At 43.4% G+C, this 21117-nt stretch overlaps 2 long non-coding RNA genes across 4 annotated transcripts in view; both read left to right on the plus strand.

Annotated features, from left to right (window-relative positions):
• Positions 1-3501: 3501 nt before the first annotated feature.
• LOC142485428 (uncharacterized) lies at positions 3502-7228 on the plus strand. Its single transcript, XR_012798469.1, has 3 exons — positions 3502-3607; positions 5999-6118; positions 7139-7228. It is a non-coding gene; the product is annotated as an uncharacterized LOC142485428 (long non-coding RNA).
• Positions 7229-10022: 2794 nt separating this feature from the next.
• LOC142485431 (uncharacterized) overlaps positions 10023-21117 on the plus strand; it is a 30543-nt gene continuing 19448 nt past the window's right edge. For all 3 annotated transcript variants that reach the window (XR_012798474.1, XR_012798473.1, XR_012798472.1), the window contains exons 1-7: positions 10023-10128; positions 12520-12639; positions 13660-13755; positions 15200-15302; positions 16515-16625; positions 19017-19136; positions 20157-20252. This is a non-coding gene — a long non-coding RNA (uncharacterized LOC142485431). The remainder of the gene's footprint in view (positions 10129-12519; positions 12640-13659; positions 13756-15199; positions 15303-16514; positions 16626-19016; positions 19137-20156; positions 20253-21117) is intronic.

Raw genomic sequence — 21117 nt, forward strand, 5'->3', positions numbered from 1 at the left:
AGGAAAGCTTCAATGTGGAGAACAAAGCCAAGTAATGTTGAAGTTACTCCTTTTACCATTTACTTGGTCAGTCTGTACTGTCTACTCTCCACACAGCTGCTAAGGATCTTCCATTTTAAATACTTTCACCTCCTATTCTGCACTGCTTTGCTGCCCATTATTCAGAGATGCGTTCCAGTCATGTTTAGCACTCTGAATCTCTCTGCAGTCATTGGTTCAGCACATCATGGGTAGAGCATGGCTACAGATACAGCAAGCTATTATTATTTTACCGGCTGATCACCCATAATATTGCATTAAAACATAGAATATCACTTAATTTCCAAAAGATTCAGTGATGCTGATAATGCAGAATCTCACAACATTTCCCATCATAATGCCATAATGCACAAGTGGGAGAAATAATCCTTGCTATATCTGTACATCGTGTGACGTATTACCTCAATGACCAATGAGAGCAAGTACATCTTCTGTATAGAGCGGCTGTGTTATGATGCAGTTATTGATCATCATTGACATAATCACAAGAATCTTATGCAAAGGGAAATTGTCCGCAGCGAAGTGAGATTTCAGCCCCCAAACGTCTGTAATATTAATGCAATGTCTTACTTTTGTTGCAGTGAACACTGAAGAGACGGATCTACTACAACACTGTACAGGATGAGCATACGCTACAAGCAGCAAAATGATCTTGCAGTTGACAGTATGTTGTTCTGGTAATGTGCACAATTATTATTTATGGGCTACACACCACAGTGCTGGACATATTCTGTTAACTTCAACTCTACTCCTAACATGGAGATGTCTTCCTGGTGTTACTGATTCAGTACATCATATGCACAGTGTGGTTATGATATGATGGATTGATTTAATGAACCCACCAACCAATGATGACATCTGCATCATCTTCTGTAAAGTGCAGCTACAGCATGATATTATCAGCATTTGGTGCGGTATAATCAGAGGTATCTATGTGCTTTTGTGCCTGTTTTAAGTCCTCCAGCTTAACGCCCCTACACCTCCCACTACACAGGCATACTTACTTATGCATACACTGACATCTGGCATACCTACACACACCCCAGGGCCACTTCCTTCCCCTGATGTCAGGGAGAGGATGGGCATGCAGAGTGCAGTAAGTCTCCACGTTACTCTGGCCAACAGTCTTGGCCTACCTCCAGCATCTGTCACCCACAACATCTGTTCCCTCCTTGTAAAGTGCTGAACTATCTCACCTGGGTCAGTGCTATAGCTGATCACAGTGCCCGATCAGGATGTCACTGTGACAGGCAGCAGTGCAGATTGACCGGTCAATCAATGCAGTGCCGCAACATATGCACTAAATGAGATTTCCGTGCCCCCAGTCAGGTTACTCCCTGGGCAGTGACCCTGCTCACACCCTCCCCTAGTTCCACCTCTGATCACAATTATCTCTCTTGGAGAGTGTAGCAAATTGGAGTTGGGGGAATCTCACCTCTGCCATGCATGGTCACAATCTGGGCACAGGACCCAAATAGTGGGCAATGTGGCACTTCTTACAGTAGAGAATAAGTAACTTTATTCTTTACTTGTGTATTAAGGACCTTATTTGCATTAAATTCAGTCCACATGGGACCAAGACTTTCTGGCTTACTGAACAAAGTGGAATTGTTTCGTAGAGGGTGGAGAATTGTATTTTATCTGAAATTACCCCCTCTGCACAAAATACAAACAATTATACCCATACAAGTACCTTGTGGAAGTTGTTGCCCTCTATCTTCCTGTGGTCTCTCCCTGTTTCTCACCGTGCCTCCTCCCATTTCCTTGCACCTGTGCGTCTCCGCATATATCCCTATACTCAGAGCCGGCTCCGGTCAGTGACATGGGATGCCCAAATATGAGCATACCCATATATGGGCATCCATGCCACTGACCGGAGCCCGCTCTGTTGCGGATATGGAGAGAGACTGGGAGATTTACATCCCCTTATAATTCATATGGTGCATAGTACCGGCACGTATTGTTTTACCGGTACTGTGTACCTTCCTACTTTCACACTGGTACAGTATATGCTGCAGTGGGACTGAGAGGGATATATTGGTAACACATAGTCATTGTTGGGGGAATTCAATCCATTTTGAAAATAGTAATGAAATGTTTTTTACTTTTCTTTTTTTTCAGTAATGAAGAATGAAACATTTCTGTTAAAATTGAATTGGAGGTGAACTGGATTCATCATCAACTCTGCACCAGTGTGAATTGATGTTCTTTAATGTTCTGATAAGGTACATGCAACATCTCTTCCTCAACCCCTGCACCACTCTCTGCCTCTTGCCTCTCTCTCTCCACCTCCCTGCTAAGCGTATTAACCCATCTAATGTAATCCACATTCCATGTCTCACTTTACTCTTCACTTCTCACGTGCCCTCTGGAATGACTGCTCTCTGACTAACAAGGTCTATTTGTACATGACCTCTTCTGCTCTCATCCACCACCTCTCATTCCCCTCACCCCTTTCCTACTCGATACCTCAGCTTAATTGAACTCTCTCCTCTGACATCTACCCTTATCTCTAACCTCTCCTCACTTTCTGCTTAAACTAACTATCTTGTTAACTTTTACAATGCTATCATCTCCTCCTCCTCCCTCCTCCTCCTCCCTCCTCCATCATATATATGCCCCTTCTAGGCTCTGACACACTCATCCCTCTAAGGCCATGATTATCATGGGCACATGCTTGGTCATCCACAGTGTGTGCGAGCGATGCAGAGCCGCCTCGGACCTCAGTGCAGGGATTGCTGCATACCCCCAGCATCTGTCACCCACAAACAATACACACACTAATACTCCCCACAATACACACTATAATACCTCCTCAATACTAATCTCCCCAATAATATTATAGCTCCAAACACAATATACACAACACCCTTACACAAGATACACAATCTAGTACTCTCCTCTGCACCTCTACACACAATATAATACTCCCACACACACAATATACACACTACCCTCCTACCCCCATAAAATACAACCAATAATACACACACACTTTGTGGATGTTGGGACCAGCTCCCGGCATGCACCAGTGAAAGAGAGAGGCCCGCAGAAGCTCGGAAGAACTCCCTCCATCCGTGCCTTCCTCCGTTTCACATCTTCTCCCTGTCTCTCTCTCTCCCTCCCTTTCCTTGCATCTCCCTGCGTCTTTACGTATACCCAGTCAGTGACGGCTCTGGTCGCGTGATGCCTTAATATGGGCTTATCCATATATGTTCATCCACGTCACTAATGTGATGCCCGCACTGTTGCGGAGCTGGTACTTACGACGGGCACTTATTGTTTTATCAGTACTGCGTACCTGACTCTACCGGCCTACTTTCAACACTAGTACAATATGTGCTTCACTACGAGTGAGTGGGGAATATTGGCATCACACAGTCACTGTTGAATATGCCATTCAATCCATTTTGAAAATAGTAATGCAATGTGGTTTTGTTTTGTTTGCTTTTTGCAGTAATGAAGAATGGAAAAGTTATATTAAAATTAAATTGGAGGGGGACTAGATTCAGCATTTCATCATGAACTCTGCACTTGTGAGAATTTAACTTCTTGAATACCCTGACAGGTACACGCAACATTAAGACTATAATCTGCTGTGCAAGCTTTCGTGCTATACCTCCCCCTCAGGTTTTGATTTATACATTTGCTCCCTCAATTCATGTCCTCTAATATTTGAAAGCTCTCTCCTAGCATTTTCTCTTTACCACAGAACGTCATCCCAATGTAACCTCTCTCTTGTTCTTTCTGCTTGCTGTTTCCTCACTCCTCTGTTAAACTTTTCTAATTTCTCTAACTTCCACACTCCTGCTTTTATCCACATGTTCTCCTCTTTCCTTCCCCTACCTTTGCATGTGTCTACACACTGCACCATTTGTACAGACCTCTATTGCAGCTATTTCTGCACTGCTCAATGAAAAGCACTCTTTAATATCCTATTCTCTGTGCCCCCTCTCTCTGCGCCCCCTCTTTTGGCGCCTCCTCTCTCTGCGCCCCCTCTCTCTGCGCCTATCTGTCTCATTCTCTCTACGTCCCTCTCTCTCTACATAGAGCTATCTCTGTCTCTCTCTACACCTATCTCTGTGTCTCCTTCTATGTTTGCTGATGTGTGGGATATCTCTTATAATCTTGAACCTGCTCATATACACATCGGGCCTCCCTGCCTCTGCCTCCCTGCTAAGAGTGTTAACCTATCTAATGTAATCCACATTCCTTTCCTTACTTTTCTCTTCCCTTCTCCTATGCCATCTGGAATGCCCGTTCTCTGACTAACAAGGCTCTAGTTGTACATGACCTCTTCTGCTCTCATCATTCACAATCAGTCATTCCCCTCACCCCATCTTACCTGTCCCACTGATTTTCCTCTGCTTAATTAAACTCTCCTCTGACATCTACTCTAACCTCTCTCTCTCTTTCCGCTTAAACTAACAATCTTATTAACTCTTACAATGCTATCCTCCTATCTATATGCCCCCTCTAGGCTCTGACACACTTGTCCCTCTAGCCCACACCCTTGGCTAAATTCCCAAACATGTTCATCACACTTCCACTCGCTGTTCTTAATGCCTATGAAGGAAATCACACAATTGATATTTGATTTTTCTACAGTAAAAATGCCTCCAGTCCTGTATAAAGCTGCTCTCTGGGGCCAAACCACACTACTTTTTTTTCACATTCATCAACACTCAAATTTAATTTACGCTGTCTTTTTTTCCCTGTATTTGACTCCCTCCACTAACCTTCTCCTCACACTTGCCATCCTTCCTTCACTTCTCCTCAAGCATTTGACTACTTCAGAGGCAAGGTGGATGCCACCCACAAGGAGATTCCTTCTGTCCCTTCCCCCTTCTCTCCTTCTACCTAATTCTCCTTCTGCATTTGACTCCTTTTCTTCTCTTACAGAGCTGGAAGCTAATCATCTTCTCTTCTCCCTCTACCACATGCCCTCTAGATCGTATCCCCTCACACCTTACTGCATCTCTTAGTCCCCACTCTCACCCACATCTTCAATTCCTCCCTATTCTCTGGCTCTTTACCCTCTTACTTTAAGCCTGTAGTGGTCACCCTTTTCTCAGAAACAACCTACACCCTATGTGCCTTACTAACTACCGCCCTGTATCCCTCCTGCTGTTTGTCTCCTAATTGCTAGAATGTCAACATTCTTAAATCACATTCCCTCCTGGATCCTTTACAACCTGCCTTTCGTACAGCTCGTTCTACAGACTGTGCTTAAAGCAAATTCCCAAGGTCACTTTTCCCTACTAATCCTACTTGATCTATCTGCTGCGTTTGATGCTCTCAATCACTCTCCTCCTTCATATTCTAAACTCTCTCTTGGTATCCGTAACACAGTTCTATCCTGGTTTTCATCATAACTTTCCTGTCACACATTCTCCATCTCTGTTGCTAACATGTCTTCGTCTTCTATTGATCTGTCTGTGGGTATACATCAGGGCTCTGTTCTGAGATCTCTCTTTCTCTCTACATACTATCATTTGGTGACCTCATCAACTCTTTGTGACAATCCTATAAATAACAAATACAAATATCAGGTCATGGGAATAAGTGATTTGGACATAAAAGTAACATTTCGGAAGTGTGGACAACTAATACATCTTGTAGATTGCCTTTACAGTGTGATGTCATTGATTCAGTAGATTGTGTGCAGACCAGGACTGCAGTACAGTGTCACTCACATGGATGACTTGCGTGGTAGAAGCTCAAGAACAAGGATGTCAAACTCCAGTCCTCGAGGGCAGCAAACAGGCCAGGTTTTCAGGATATCCCTACTGAAAACCTGGCCTGTTTGGGACCCTCGAGGACTGGAGTTTGACATGCATGCTCTAGAAGGAGCACCGCTGTGGGTGGGAGGTGGATTTGCTTTGCATCAAATGGTTTGGAGCAAGGTTTATTGTATGTATTATCATAATAACAATGCAATGCTTAACTTTTATTTCAGGAGGGATGACTGCAGAACAGAAGTGAATATTGAAGCCATGTGTTCCTTTTCTTGCAAAAGAGAAAATTTGAAGGACAGTTGAAGAGAAGGAAAATTACTACACAGAGACAGATAAGCAATGTGTATATTTCTCATTTACCATTTAGTATTTGTCGTTTTATTGACTCCACACAATCCGGCTGCTACGGGTTTCACATTGAATATTTTCATCTCTACTCTACCCCTTCCTGTGATCTGAACCATGCAAGTTTTCGTTGATTCAATACATCATGAGTAGAGGGTGGCTACAGTATGAAGTAAAGACCCAAGGACCACATCTACTACCATTCATAACAAGAACATGTGCAGTAGCGCACAGCTGCAGTTCTATGTGATTGTTATGAAAGGTTGAGGTGGTTCAATTCTATGAATCTGGAGTGGGATGGATCCTGTTTGCATCATATGGTTTCATCTAGGCCAGTAGATTATATAACTCTCAGTACAGGTTACACATGGCATCAGTATTAGTGATTTAAAGAGGAGGAAAGCTTCAATGTGGAGAACAAAGCCAAGTAATGTTGAAGTTACTCCTTTTACCATTTACTTGGTCAGTCTGTACTGTCTACTCTCCACACAGCTGCCAAGGATCTTCCATTTTAAATACTTTCACCTCCTATTCTGCACTGCTTTGCTGCCCATTATTCAGAGATGCGTTCCAGTCATGTTTAGCACTCTGAATCTCTCTGCAGTCATTGGTTCAGCACATCATGGGTAGAGCATGGCTACAGATACAGCAAGCTATTATTATTTTACCGGCTGATCACCCATAATATTGCATTAAAACATAGAATATCACTTAATTTCCAAAAGATTCAGTGATGCTGATAATGCAGAATCTCACAACATTTCCCATCATAATGCCATAATGCACAAGTGGGAGAAATAATCCTTGCTATATCTGTACATTGTGTGACGTATTACCTCCATGACCAATGAGAGCAAGTACATCTTCTGTATAGAGCGGCTGTGTTATGATGCAGTTATTGATCATCATTGACATAATCACAAGAATCTTATGCAAAGGGAAATTGTCCGCAGCGAAGTGAGATTTCAGCCCCCAAACGTCTGTAATATTAATGCAATGTCTTACTTTTGTTGCAGTGAACACTGAAGAGACGGATCTACTACAACACTGTACAGGATGAGCATACGCTACAAGCAGCAAAATGATCTTGCAGTTGACAGTATGTTGTTCTGGTAATGTGCACAATTATTATTTATGGGCTACACACCACAGTGCTGGACATATTCTGTTAACTTCAACTCTACTCCTAACATGGAGATGTCTTCCTGGTGTTACTGATTCAGTACATCATATGCACAGTGTGGTTATGATATGATGGATTGATTTAATGAACCCACCAACCAATGATGACATCTGCATCATCTTCTGTAAAGTGCAGCTACAGCATGATATTATCAGCATTTGGTGCGGTATAATCAGAGGTATCTATGTGCTTTTGTGCCTGTTTTAAGTCCTCCAGCTTAACGCCCCTACACCTCCCACTACACAGGCATACTTACTTATGCATACACTGACATCTGGCATACCTACACACACCCCAGGGCCACTTCCTTCCCCTGATGTCAGGGAGAGGATGGGCATGCAGAGTGCAGTAAGTCTCCACGTTACTCTGGCCAACAGTCTTGGCCTACCTCCAGCATCTGTCACCCACAACATCTGTTCCCTCCTTGTAAAGTGCTGAACTATCTCACCTGGGTCAGTGCTATAGCTGATCACAGTGCCTGATCAGGATGTCACTGTGACAGGCAGCAGTGCAGATTGACCGGTCAATCAATGCAGTGCCGCAACATATGTACTAAATGAGATTTCCGTGCCCCCAGTCAGGTTACTCCCTGGGCAGTGACCCTGCTCACACCCTCCCCTAGTTCCACCTCTGATCACAATTATCTCTCTTGGAGAGTGTAGCAAATTGGAGTTGGGGGAATCTCACCTCTGCCATGCATGGTCACAATCTGGGCACAGGACCCAAATAGTGGGCAATGTGGCACTTCTTACAGTAGAGAATAAGTAACTTTATTCTTTACTTGTGTATTAAGGACCTTATTTGCATTAAATTCAGTCCACATGGGACCAAGACTTTCTGGCTTACTGAACAAAGTGGAATTGTTTCGTAGAGGGTGGAGAATTGTATTTTATCTGAAATTACCCCCTCTGCACAAAATACAAACAATTATACCCATACAAGTACCTTGTGGAAGTTGTTGCCCTCTATCTTCCTGTGGTCTCTCCCTGTTTCTCACCGTGCCTCCTCCCATTTCCTTGCACCTGTGCGTCTCCGCATATATCCCTATACTCAGAGCCGGCTCCGGTCAGTGACATGGGATGCCCAAATATGAGCATACCCATATATGGGCATCCATGCCACTGACCGGAGCCCGCTCTGTTGCGGATATGGAGAGAGACTGGGAGATTTACATCCCCTTATAATTCATATGGTGCATAGTACCGGCACGTATTGTTTTACCGGTACTGTGTACCTTCCTACTTTCACACTGGTACAGTATATGCTGCAGTGGGACTGAGAGGGATATATTGGTAACACATAGTCATTGTTGGGGGAATTCAATCCATTTTGAAAATAGTAATGAAATGTTTTTTACTTTTCTTTTTTTTCAGTAATGAAGAATGAAACATTTCTGTTAAAATTGAATTGGAGGTGAACTGGATTCATCATCAACTCTGCACCAGTGTGAATTGATGTTCTTTAATGTTCTGATAAGGTACATGCAACATCTCTTCCTCAACCCCTGCACCACTCTCTGCCTCTTGCCTCTCTCTCTCCACCTCCCTGCTAAGCGTATTAACCCATCTAATGTAATCCACATTCCATGTCTCACTTTACTCTTCACTTCTCACGTGCCCTCTGGAATGACTGCTCTCTGACTAACAAGGTCTATTTGTACATGACCTCTTCTGCTCTCATCATCCACCACCTCTCATTCCCCTCACCCCTGTCCTACTCGATACCTCAGCTTAATTGAACTCTCTCCTCTGACATCTACCCTTATCTCTAACCTCTCCTCACTTTCTGCTTAAACTAACTATCTTGTTAACTTTTACAATGCTATCATCCCCTCCTCCTCCCTCCTCCTCCTCCCTCCTCCATCATATATATGCCCCTTCTAGGCTCTGACACACTCATCCCTCTAAGGCCATGATTATCATGGGCACATGCTTGGTCATCCACAGTGTGTGCGAGCGATGCAGAGCCGCCTCGGACCTCAGTGCAGGGATTGCTGCATACCCCCAGCATCTGTCACCCACAAACAATACACACACTAATACTCCCCACAATACACACTATAATACCTCCTCAATACTAATCTCCCCAATAATATTATAGCTCCAAACACAATATACACAACACCCTTACACAAGATACACAATCTAGTACTCTCCTCTGCACCTCTACACACAATATAATACTCCCACACACACAATATACACACTACCCTCCTACCCCCATAAAATACAACCAATAATACACACACACTTTGTGGATGTTGGGACCAGCTCCCGGCATGCACCAGTGAAAGAGAGAGGCCCGCAGAAGCTCGGAAGAACTCCCTCCATCCGTGCCTTCCTCCGTTTCACATCTTCTCCCTGTCTCTCTCTCTCCCTCCCTTTCCTTGCATCTCCCTGCGTCTTTACGTATACCCAGTCAGTGACGGCTCTGGTCACGTGATGCCTTAATATGGGCTTATCCATATATGTTCATCCACGTCACTAATGTGATGCCCGCACTGTTGCGGAGCTGGTACTTACGACGGGCACTTATTGTTTTATCAGTACTGCGTACCTGACTCTACCGGCCTACTTTCAACACTAGTACAATATGTGCTTCACTACGAGTGAGTGGGGAATATTGGCATCACACAGTCACTGTTGAATATGCCATTCAATCCATTTTGAAAATAGTAATGCAATGTGGTTTTGTTTTGTTTGCTTTTTGCAGTAATGAAGAATGGAAAAGTTATATTAAAATTAAATTGGAGGGGGACTAGATTCAGCATTTCATCATGAACTCTGCACTTGTGAGAATTTAACTTCTTGAATACCCTGACAGGTACACGCAACATTAAGACTATAATCTGCTGTGCAAGCTTTCGTGCTATACCTCCCCCTCAGGTTTTGATTTATGCATTTGCTCCCTCAATTCATGTCCTCTAATATTTGAAAGCTCTCTCCTAGCATTTTCTCTTTACCACAGAACGTCATCCCAATGTAACCTCTCTCTTGTTCTTTCTGCTTGCTGTTTCCTCACTCCTCTGTTAAACTTTTCTAATTTCTCTAACTTCCACACTCCTGCTTTTATCCACATGTTCTCCTCTTTCCTTCCCCTACCTTTGCATGTGTCTACACACTGCACCATTTGTACAGACCTCTATTGCAGCTATTTCTGCACTGCTCAATGAAAAGCACTCTTTAATATCCTATTCTCTGTGCCCCCTCTCTCTGCGCCCCCTCTTTTGGCGCCTCCTCTCTCTGCGCCCCCTCTCTCTGCGCCTATCTGTCTCATTCTCTCTACGTCCCTCTCTCTCTACATAGAGCTATCTCTGTCTCTCTCTACACCTATCTCTGTGTCTCCTTCTATGTTTGCTGATGTGTGGGATATCTCTTATAATCTTGAACCTGCTCATATACACATCGGGCCTCCCTGCCTCTGCCTCCCTGCTAAGAGTGTTAACCTATCTAATGTAATCCACATTCCTTTCCTTACTTTTCTCTTCCCTTCTCCTATGCCACCTGGAATGCCCGTTCTCTGACTAACAAGGCTCTAGTTGTACATGACCTCTTCTGCTCTCATCATTCACAATCAGTCATTCCCCTCACCCCATCTTACCTGTCCCACTGATTTTCCTCTGCTTAATTAAACTCTCCTCTGACATCTACTCTAACCTCTCTCTCTCTTTCCGCTTAAACTAACAATCTTATTAACTCTTACAATGCTATCCTCCTATCTATATGCCCCCTCTAGGCTCTGACACACTTGTCCCTCTAGCCCACACCCTTGGCTAAATTCCCAAACATGTTCATCACACTTCCACTCGCTGTTCTTAATGCCTATGAAGGAAATCACACAATTGATATTTGATTTTTCTACAGTAAAAATGTCTCCAGTCCTGTATAAAGCTGCTCTCTGGGGCCAAACCACACTACTTTTTTTTCACATTCATCAACACTCAAATTTAATTTACGCTGTCTTTTTTTCCCTGTATTTGACTCCCTCCACTAACCTTCTCCTCACACTTGCCATCCTTCCTTCACTTCTCCTCAAGCATTTGACTACTTCAGAGGCAAGGTGGATGCCACCCACAAGGAGATTCCTTCTGTCCCTTCCCCCTTCTCTCCTTCTACCTAATTCTCCTTCTGCATTTGACTCCTTTTCTTCTCTTACAGAGCTGGAAGCTAATCATCTTCTCTTCTCCCTCTACCACATGCCCTCTAGATCGTATCCCCTCACACCTTACTGCATCTCTTAGTCCCCACTCTCACCCACATCTTCAATTCCTCCCTATTCTCTGGCTCTTTACCCTCTTACTTTAAGCCTGTAGTGGTCACCCTTTTCTCAGAAACAACCTACACCCTATGTGCCTTACTAACTACCGCCCTGTATCCCTCCTGCTGTTTGTCTCCTAATTGCTAGAATGTCAACATTCTTAAATCACATTCCCTCCTGGATCCTTTACAACCTGCCTTTCGTACAGCTCGTTCTACAGACTGTGCTTAAAGCAAATTCCCAAGGTCACTTTTCCCTACTAATCCTACTTGATCTATCTGCTGCGTTTGATGCTCTCAATCACTCTCCTCCTTCATATTCTAAACTCTCTCTTGGTATCCGTAACACAGTTCTATCCTGGTTTTCATCATAACTTTCCTGTCACACATTCTCCATCTCTGTTGCTAACATGTCTTCGTCTTCTATTGATCTGTCTGTGGGTATACATCAGGGCTCTGTTCTGAGATCTCTCTTTCTCTCTACATACTATCATTTGGTGACCTCATCAACTCTTTGTGACAATCCTATAAATAACAAATACAAATATCAGGTCATGGGAATAAGTGATTTGGACATAAAAGTAACATTTCGGAAGTGTGGACAACTAATACATCTTGTAGATTGCCTTTACAGTGTGATGTCATTGATTCAGTAGATTGTGTGCAGACCAGGACTGCAGTACAGTGTCACTCACATGGATGACTTGCGTGGTAGAAGCTCAAGAACAAGGATGTCAAACTCCAGTCCTCGAGGGCAGCAAACAGGCCAGGTTTTCAGGATATCCCTACTGAAAACCTGGCCTGTTTGGGACCCTCGAGGACTGGAGTTTGACATGCATGCTCTAGAAGGAGCACAGCTGTGGGTGGGAGGTGGATTTGCTTTGCATCAAATGGTTTGGAGCAAGGTTTATTGTATGTATTATCATAATAACAATGCAATGCTTAACTTTTATTTCAGGAGGGATGACTGCAGAACAGAAGTGAATATTGAAGCCATGTGTTCCTTTTCTTGCAAAAGAGAAAATTTGAAGGACAGTTGAAGAGAAGGAAAATTACTACACAGAGACAGATAAGCAATGTGTATATTTCTCATTTACCATTTAGTATTTGTCGTTTTATTGACTCCACACAATCCGGCTGCTACGGGTTTCACATTGAATATTTTCATCTCTACTCTACCCCTTCCTGTGATCTGAACCATGCAAGTTTTCGTTGATTCAATACATCATGAGTAGAGGGTGGCTACAGTATGAAGTAAAGACCCAAGGACCACATCTACTACCATTCATAACAAGAACATGTGCAGTAGCGCACAGCTGCAGTTCTATGTGATTGTTATGAAAGGTTGAGGTGGTTCAATTCTATGAATCTGGAGTGGGATGGATCCTGTTTGCATCATATGGTTTCATCTAGGCCAGTAGATTATATAACTCTCAGTACAGGTTACACATGGCATCAGTATTAGTGATGTAAAGAGGAGGAAAGCTTCAATGTGGAGAACAAAGCCAAGTAATGTTGAAGTAACTCCTTTTACCATTTACTTGGTCAGTCTGTACTGTCTACTCCCCACACAGCTGCTAAGGGTCTTCCATTTTAAATACTTTCACCTCCTATTCTGCACTGCTTTGCTGCCCATTATTCAGAGATGTGTTCCAGTCATGTTTACCACTCTGAATCTCTCTGCAGTCATTGATTCAGCACATCATGGGTAGAGCATGGCTACAGATACAGCAAGCTATTATTATTTTACCGGCTGATCATCCATAATATTGCATTAAAACATAGAATATCACTTAATTTCCAAAAGATTCAGTGATGCTGATAATGCAGAATCTCACAACATTTCCCATCATAATGCCATAATGCACCAGAGGAAGAAATAATCCTTGCTATATCTGTACATTGTGTGACGTATTACCTCCATGACCATTGATAGCAAGTACATCTTCTGTATAGAGCGGCTGTGTTATGATGTAGTTATTGATCATCATTGACATAATCACAAGAATCTAATGCAAAGGGAAATTGTCCGCAGCGAAGTGAGATTTCAGCCCCCAAACGTCTGTAATATTAATGCAATGTCTTACTTTTGTTGCAGTGAACACTGAAGAGATGGATCTACTACAACACTGCACAGGACGAGCATACACTACAAGCAGCAAAATGATCTTGCAGTTGACAGTATGTTGTTCTGGTAATGTGCACAATTATTATTTATGGGCTACACACCACAGTGCTGGACATATTCTGTTAACTTCAACTCTACCCCTAACATGGAGATGTCTTCCTGGTGTTACTGATTCAGTACATCATATGCACAATGTGGCTATGATATGATGGATTGATTTAATGAACCCACCAACAACTGATGACATCTGCATCATCTTCTGTAAAGTGCAGCTACAGCATGATATTATCAGCATTTGGTGCGGTATAATCAGAGGTATCTATGTGCTTTTGTGCCTGGTTTAAGTCCTCCAGATTAACGCCCCTACACCTCCCACTCCACAGGCATACTTACTTATGCATACACTGTCATCTGGCATACCTACACACACCCCAGGGCCACTTCCTTCCCCTGATGTCAGGGAGAGGATGGGCATGCAGAGTGCAGTAAGTCTCCACATTACTCTGGCCAACAGTCTTGGCCTACCCCCAGCATCTGTCACCCACAACATCTGTTCCCTCCTTGTAAAGTGCTGAACTATCTCACCTGGGTCAGTGCTATAGCTGATCACAGTGCCCGATCATGATGTCACTGTGACAGGCAGCAGTGCAGATTGACCGGTCAATCAATGCAGTGCCGCAACATATGCACTAAATGAGATTTCCGTGCCCCCAGTCAGGTAACTCCCTGGGCAGCGACCCTGCTCACCCACTCCCCTAGTTCCACCTCTGATCACAATTATCTCTCTTGGAGAGTGTAGCAAATTGGAGTTGGGGGAATCTCACCTCTGCCATGCATGGTCACAATCTGGGCACAGGACCCAAATAGTGGGCAATGTGGCACTTCTTACAGTAGAGAATAAGTAACTATATTCTTTACTTGTGTATTAAGGACCTTATTTGCATTAAATTCAGTCCACATGGGACCAAGACTTTCTGGCTTACTGAACAAAGTGGAATTGTTTCGTAGAGGGTGGAGAATTGTATTTTATCTGAAATTACCCCCTCTGCACAAAATACAAACAATTATACCCATACAAGTACCTTGTGGAAGTTGTTGCCCTCTATCTTCCTGTGGTCTCTCCCTGTTTCTCACCGTGCCTCCTCCCATTTCCTTGCACCTCTGCGTCTCCGCATATATCCCTATACTCAGAGCCGGCTCCGGTCAGTGACATGGGATGCCCAAATATGAGCATACCCATATATGGGCATCCATGCCACTGACCGGAGCCCGCTCTGTTGCGGATATGGAGAGAGACTGGGAGATTTACATCCCCTTATAATTCATATGGTGCATAGTACCGGCACGTATTGTTTTACCGGTACTGTGTACCTTCCTACTTTCACACTGGTACAGTATATGCTGCAGTGGGACTGAGAGGGATATATTGGTAACACATAGTCATTGTTGGGGGAATTCAATCCATTTTGAAAATAGTAATGAAATGTTTTTTACTTTTCTTTTTTTTCAGTAATGAAGAATGAAAATTTCTGTTAAAATTGAATTGGAGGTGAACTGGATTCATCATCAACTCTGCACCAGTGTGAATTGATGTTCTTTAATGTTCTGATAAGGTACATGCAACATCTCTTCCTCAACCCCTGCACCACTCTCTGCCTCTTGCCTCTCTCTCTCCACCTCCCTGCTAAGCGTATTGACCCATCTAATGTAATCCACATTCCATGTCTCACTTTACTCTTCACTTCTCACGTGCCCTCTGGAATGTCTGCTCTCTGACTAACAAGGTCTATTTGTACATGACCTCTTCTGCTCTCATCATCCACCACCTCTCATTCCCCTCACCCCTGTCCTACTCGATACCTCAGCTTAATTGAACTCTCTCCTCTGACATCTACCCTTATCTCTAACCTCTCCTCACTTTCTGCTTAAACTAACTATCTTGTTAACTTTTACAATGCTATCATCTCCTCCCTCCTCCATCATATATATGCCCCTTCTAGGCTCTGACACACTCATCCCTCTAAGGCCATGATTATCATGGGCATATGCTTGGTCATCCACAGTGTGTGCGAGCGATGCAGAGCCGCCTCGGACCTCAGTGCAGGGATTGCTGCATACCCCCAGCATCTGTCACCCACAAACAATACACACACTAATACTCCCCACAATACACACTATAATACCTCCTCAATACTAATCTCCCCAATAATATTATAGCTCCAAACACAATATACACAACACCCTTACACAAGATACACAATCTAGTACTCTCCTCTGCACCTCTACACACCATATAATACTCCCACACACACAATATACACACTACCCTCCTACCCCCATAAAATACAACCAATAATACACACACACTTTGTGGATGTTGGGACCAGCTCCCGGCATGCACCAGTGAAAGAGAGAGGCCCGCAGAAGCTCGGAAGAACTCCCTCCATCCGTGCCTTCCTCCGTTTCACATCTTCTCCCTGTCTCTCTCCCTCCCTTTCCTTGCATCTCCCTGCGTCTTTACGTATACCCAGTCAGTGACGGCTCGTGTCACGTGATGCCTTAATATGGGCTTATCCATATATGTTCATCCACGTCACTAATGTGATGCCCGCACTGTTGCGGAGCTGGTACTTACGACGGGCACTTATTGTTTTATCAGTACTGCGTACCTGACTCTACCGGCCTACTTTCAACACTAGTACAATATGTGCTTCACTACGAGTGAGTGGGGAATATTGGCATCACACAGTCACTGTTGAATATGCCATTCAATCCATTTTGAAAATAGTAATGCAATGTGGTTTTGTTTTGTTTGCTTTTTGCAGTAATGAAGAATGGAAAAGTTATATTAAAATTAAATTGGAGGGGGACTAGATTCAGCATTTCATCATGAACTCTGCACTTGTGAGAATTTAACTTCTTGAATACCCTGACAGGTACACGCAACATTAAGACTATAATCTGCTGTGCAAGCTTTCGTGCTATACCTCCCCCTCAGGTTTTGATTTATGCATTTGCTCCCTCAATTCATGTCCTCTAATATTTGAAAGCTCTCTCCTAGCATTTTCTCTTTACCACAGAACGTCATCCCAATGTAACCTCTCTCTTGTTCTTTCTGCTTGCTGTTTCCTCACTCCTCTGTTAAACTTTTCTAATTTCTCTAACTTCCACACTCCTGCTTTTATCCACATGTTCTCCTCTTTCCTTCCCCTACCTTTGCATGTGTCTACACACTGCACCATTTGTACAGACCTCTATTGCAGCTATTTCTGCACTGCTCAATGAAAAGCACTCTTTAATATCCTATTCTCTGTGCCCCCTCTCTCTGCGCCCCCTCTTTTGGCGCCTCCTCTCTCTGCGCCCCCTCTCTCTGCGCCTATCTGTCTCATTCTCTCTACGTCCCTCTCTCTCTACATAGAGCTATCTCTGTCTCTCTCTACACCTATCTCTGTGTCTCCTTCTATGTTTGCTGATGTGTGGGATATCTCTTATAATCTTGAACCTGCTCATATACACATCGGGCCTCCCTGCCTCTGCCTCCCTGCTAAGAGTGTTAACCTATCTAATGTAATCCACATTCCTTTCCTTACTTTTCTCTTCCCTTCTCCTATGCCACCTGGAATGCCCGTTCTCTGACTAACAAGGCTCTAGTTGTACATGACCTCTTCTGCTCTCATCATTCACAATCAGTCATTCCCCTCACCCCATCTTACCTGTCCCACTGATTTTCCTCTGCTTAATTAAACTCTCCTCTGACATCTACTCTAACCTCTCTCTCTCTTTCCGCTTAAACTAACAATCTTATTAACTCTTACAATGCTATCCTCCTATCTATATGCCCCCTCTAGGCTCTGACACACTTGTCCCTCTAGCCCACACCCTTGGCTAAATTCCCAAACATGTTCATCACACTTCCACTCGCTGTTCTTAATGCCTATGAAGGAAATCACACAATTGATATTTGATTTTTCTACAGTAAAAATGTCTCCAGTCCTGTATAAAGCTGCTCTCTGGGGCCAAACCACACTACTTTTTTTTCACATTCATCAACACTCAAATTTAATTTACGCTGTCTTTTTTTCCCTGTATTTGACTCCCTCCACTAACCTTCTCCTCACACTTGCCATCCTTCCTTCACTTCTCCTCAAGCATTTGACTACTTCAGAGGCAAGGTGGATGCCACCCACAAGGAGATTCCTTCTGTCCCTTCCCCCTTCTCTCCTTCTACCTAATTCTCCTTCTGCGTTTGACTCCTTTTCTTCTCTTACAGAGCTGGAAGCTAATCATCTTCTCTTCTCCCTCTACCACATGCCCTCTAGATCGTATCCCCTCACACCTTACTGCATCTCTTAGTCCCCACTCTCACCCACATCTTCAATTCCTCCCTATTCTCTGGCTCTTTACCCTCTTACTTTAAGCCTGTAGTGGTCACCCTTTTCTCAGAAACAACCTACACCCTATGTGCCTTACTAACTACCGCCCTGTATCCCTCCTGCTGTTTGTCTCCTAATTGCTAGAATGTCAACATTCTTAAATCACATTCCCTCCTGGATCCTTTACAACCTGCCTTTCGTACAGCTCGTTCTACAGACTGTGCTTAAAGCAAATTCCCAAGGTCACTTTTCCCTACTAATCCTACTTGATCTATCTGCTGCGTTTGATGCTCTCAATCACTCTCCTCCTTCATATTCTAAACTCTCTCTTGGTATCCGTAACACAGTTCTATCCTGGTTTTCATCATAACTTTCCTGTCACACATTCTCCATCTCTGTTGCTAACATGTCTTCGTCTTCTATTGATCTGTCTGTGGGTATACATCAGGGCTCTGTTCTGAGATCTCTCTTTCTCTCTACATACTATCATTTGGTGACCTCATCAACTCTTTGTGACAATCCTATAAATAACAAATACAAATATCAGGTCATGGGAATAAGTGATTTGGACATAAAAGTAACATTTCGGAAGTGTGGACAACTAATACATCTTGTAGATTGCCTTTACAGTGTGATGTCATTGATTCAGTAGATTGTGTGCAGACCAGGACTGCAGTACAGTGTCACTCACATGGATGACTTGCGTGGTAGAAGCTCAAGAACAAGGATGTCAAACTCCAGTCCTCGAGGGCAGCAAACAGGCCAGGTTTTCAGGATATCCCTACTGAAAACCTGGCCTGTTTGGGACCCTCGAGGACTGGAGTTTGACATGCATGCTCTAGAAGGAGCACAGCTGTGGGTGGGAGGTGGATTTGCTTTGCATCAAATGGTTTGGAGCAAGGTTTATTGTATGTATTATCATAATAACAATGCAATGCTTAACTTTTATTTCAGGAGGGATGACTGCAGAACAGAAGTGAATATTGAAGCCATGTGTTCCTTTTCTTGCAAAAGAGAAAATTTGAAGGACAGTTGAAGAGAAGGAAAATTACTACACAGAGACAGATAAGCAATGTGTATATTTCTCATTTACCATTTAGTATTTGTCGTTTTATTGACTCCACACAATCCGGCTGCTACGGGTTTCACATTGAATATTTTCATCTCTACTCTACCCCTTCCTGTGATCTGAACCATGCAAGTTTTCGTTGATTCAATACATCATGAGTAGAGGGTGGCTACAGTATGAAGTAAAGACCCAAGGACCACATCTACTACCATTCATAACAAGAACATGTGCAGTAGCGCACAGCTGCAGTTCTATGTGATTGTTATGAAAGGTTGAGGTGGTTCAATTCTATGAATCTGGAGTGGGATGGATCCTGTTTGCATCATATGGTTTCATCTAGGCCAGTAGATTATATAACTCTCAGTACAGGTTACACATGGCATCAGTATTAGTGATGTAAAGAGGAGGAAAGCTTCAATGTGGAGAACAAAGCCAAGTAATGTTGAAGTAACTCCTTTTACCATTTACTTGGTCAGTCTGTACTGTCTACTCCCCACACAGCTGCTAAGGGTCTTCCATTTTAAATACTTTCACCTCCTATTCTGCACTGCTTTGCTGCCCATTATTCAGAGATGTGTTCCAGTCATGTTTACCACTCTGAATCTCTCTGCAGTCATTGATTCAGCACATCATGGGTAGAGCATGGCTACAGATACAGCAAGCTATTATTATTTTACCGGCTGATCATCCATAATATTGCATTAAAACATAGAATATCACTTAATTTCCAAAAGATTCAGTGATGCTGATAATGCAGAATCTCACAACATTTCCCATCATAATGCCATAATGCACCAGAGGAAGAAATAATCCTTGCTATATCTGTACATTGTGTGACGTATTACCTCCATGACCATTGATAGCAAGTACATCTTCTGTATAGAGCGGCTGTGTTATGATGTAGTTATTGATCATCATTGACATAATCACAAGAATCTAATGCAAAGGGAAATTGTCCGCAGCGAAGTGAGATTTCAGCCCCCAAACGTCTGTAATATTAATGCAATGTCTTACTTTTGTTGCAGTGAACACTGAAGAGATGGATCTACTACAACACTGCACAGGACGAGCATACACTACAAGCAGCAAAATGATCTTGCAGTTGACAGTATGTTGTTCTGGTAATGTGCACAATTATTATTTATGGGCTACACACCACAGTGCTGGACATATTCTGTTAACTTCAACTCTACCCCTAACATGGAGATGTCTTCCTGGTGTTACTGATTCAGTACATCATATGCACAATGTGGCTATGATATGATGGATTGATTTAATGAACCCACCAACAACTGATGACATCTGCATCATCTTCTGTAAAGTGCAGCTACAGCATGATATTATCAGCATTTGGTGCGGTATAATCAGAGGTATCTATGTGCTTTTGTGCCTGGTTTAAGTCCTCCAGATTAACGCCCCTACACCTCCCACTCCACAGGCATACTTACTTATGCATACACTGTCATCTGGCATACCTACACACACCCCAGGGCCACTTCCTTCCCCTGATGTCAGGGAGAGGATGGGCATGCAGAGTGCAGTAAGTCTCCACATTACTCTGGCCAACAGTCTTGGCCTACCCCCAGCATCTGTCACCCACAACATCTGTTCCCTCCTTGTAAAGTGCTGAACTATCTCACCTGGGTCAGTGCTATAGCTGATCACAGTGCCCGATCATGATGTCACTGTGACAGGCAGCAGTGCAGATTGACCGGTCAATCAATGCAGTGCCGCAACATATGCACTAAATGAGATTTCCGTGCCCCCAGTCAGGTAACTCCCTGGGCAGCGACCCTGCTCACCCACTCCCCTAGTTCCACCTCTGATCACAATTATCTCTCTTGGAGAGTGTAGCAAATTGGAGTTGGGGGAATCTCACCTCTGCCATGCATGGTCACAATCTGGGCACAGGACCCAAATAGTGGGCAATGTGGCACTTCTTACAGTAGAGAATAAGTAACTATATTCTTTACTTGTGTATTAAGG

Source organism: Ascaphus truei, unplaced genomic scaffold, assembly GCF_040206685.1.
Source record: "Ascaphus truei isolate aAscTru1 unplaced genomic scaffold, aAscTru1.hap1 HAP1_SCAFFOLD_603, whole genome shotgun sequence".
In the NCBI taxonomy this organism is placed as follows: Eukaryota; Metazoa; Chordata; class Amphibia; order Anura; family Ascaphidae; genus Ascaphus; species Ascaphus truei.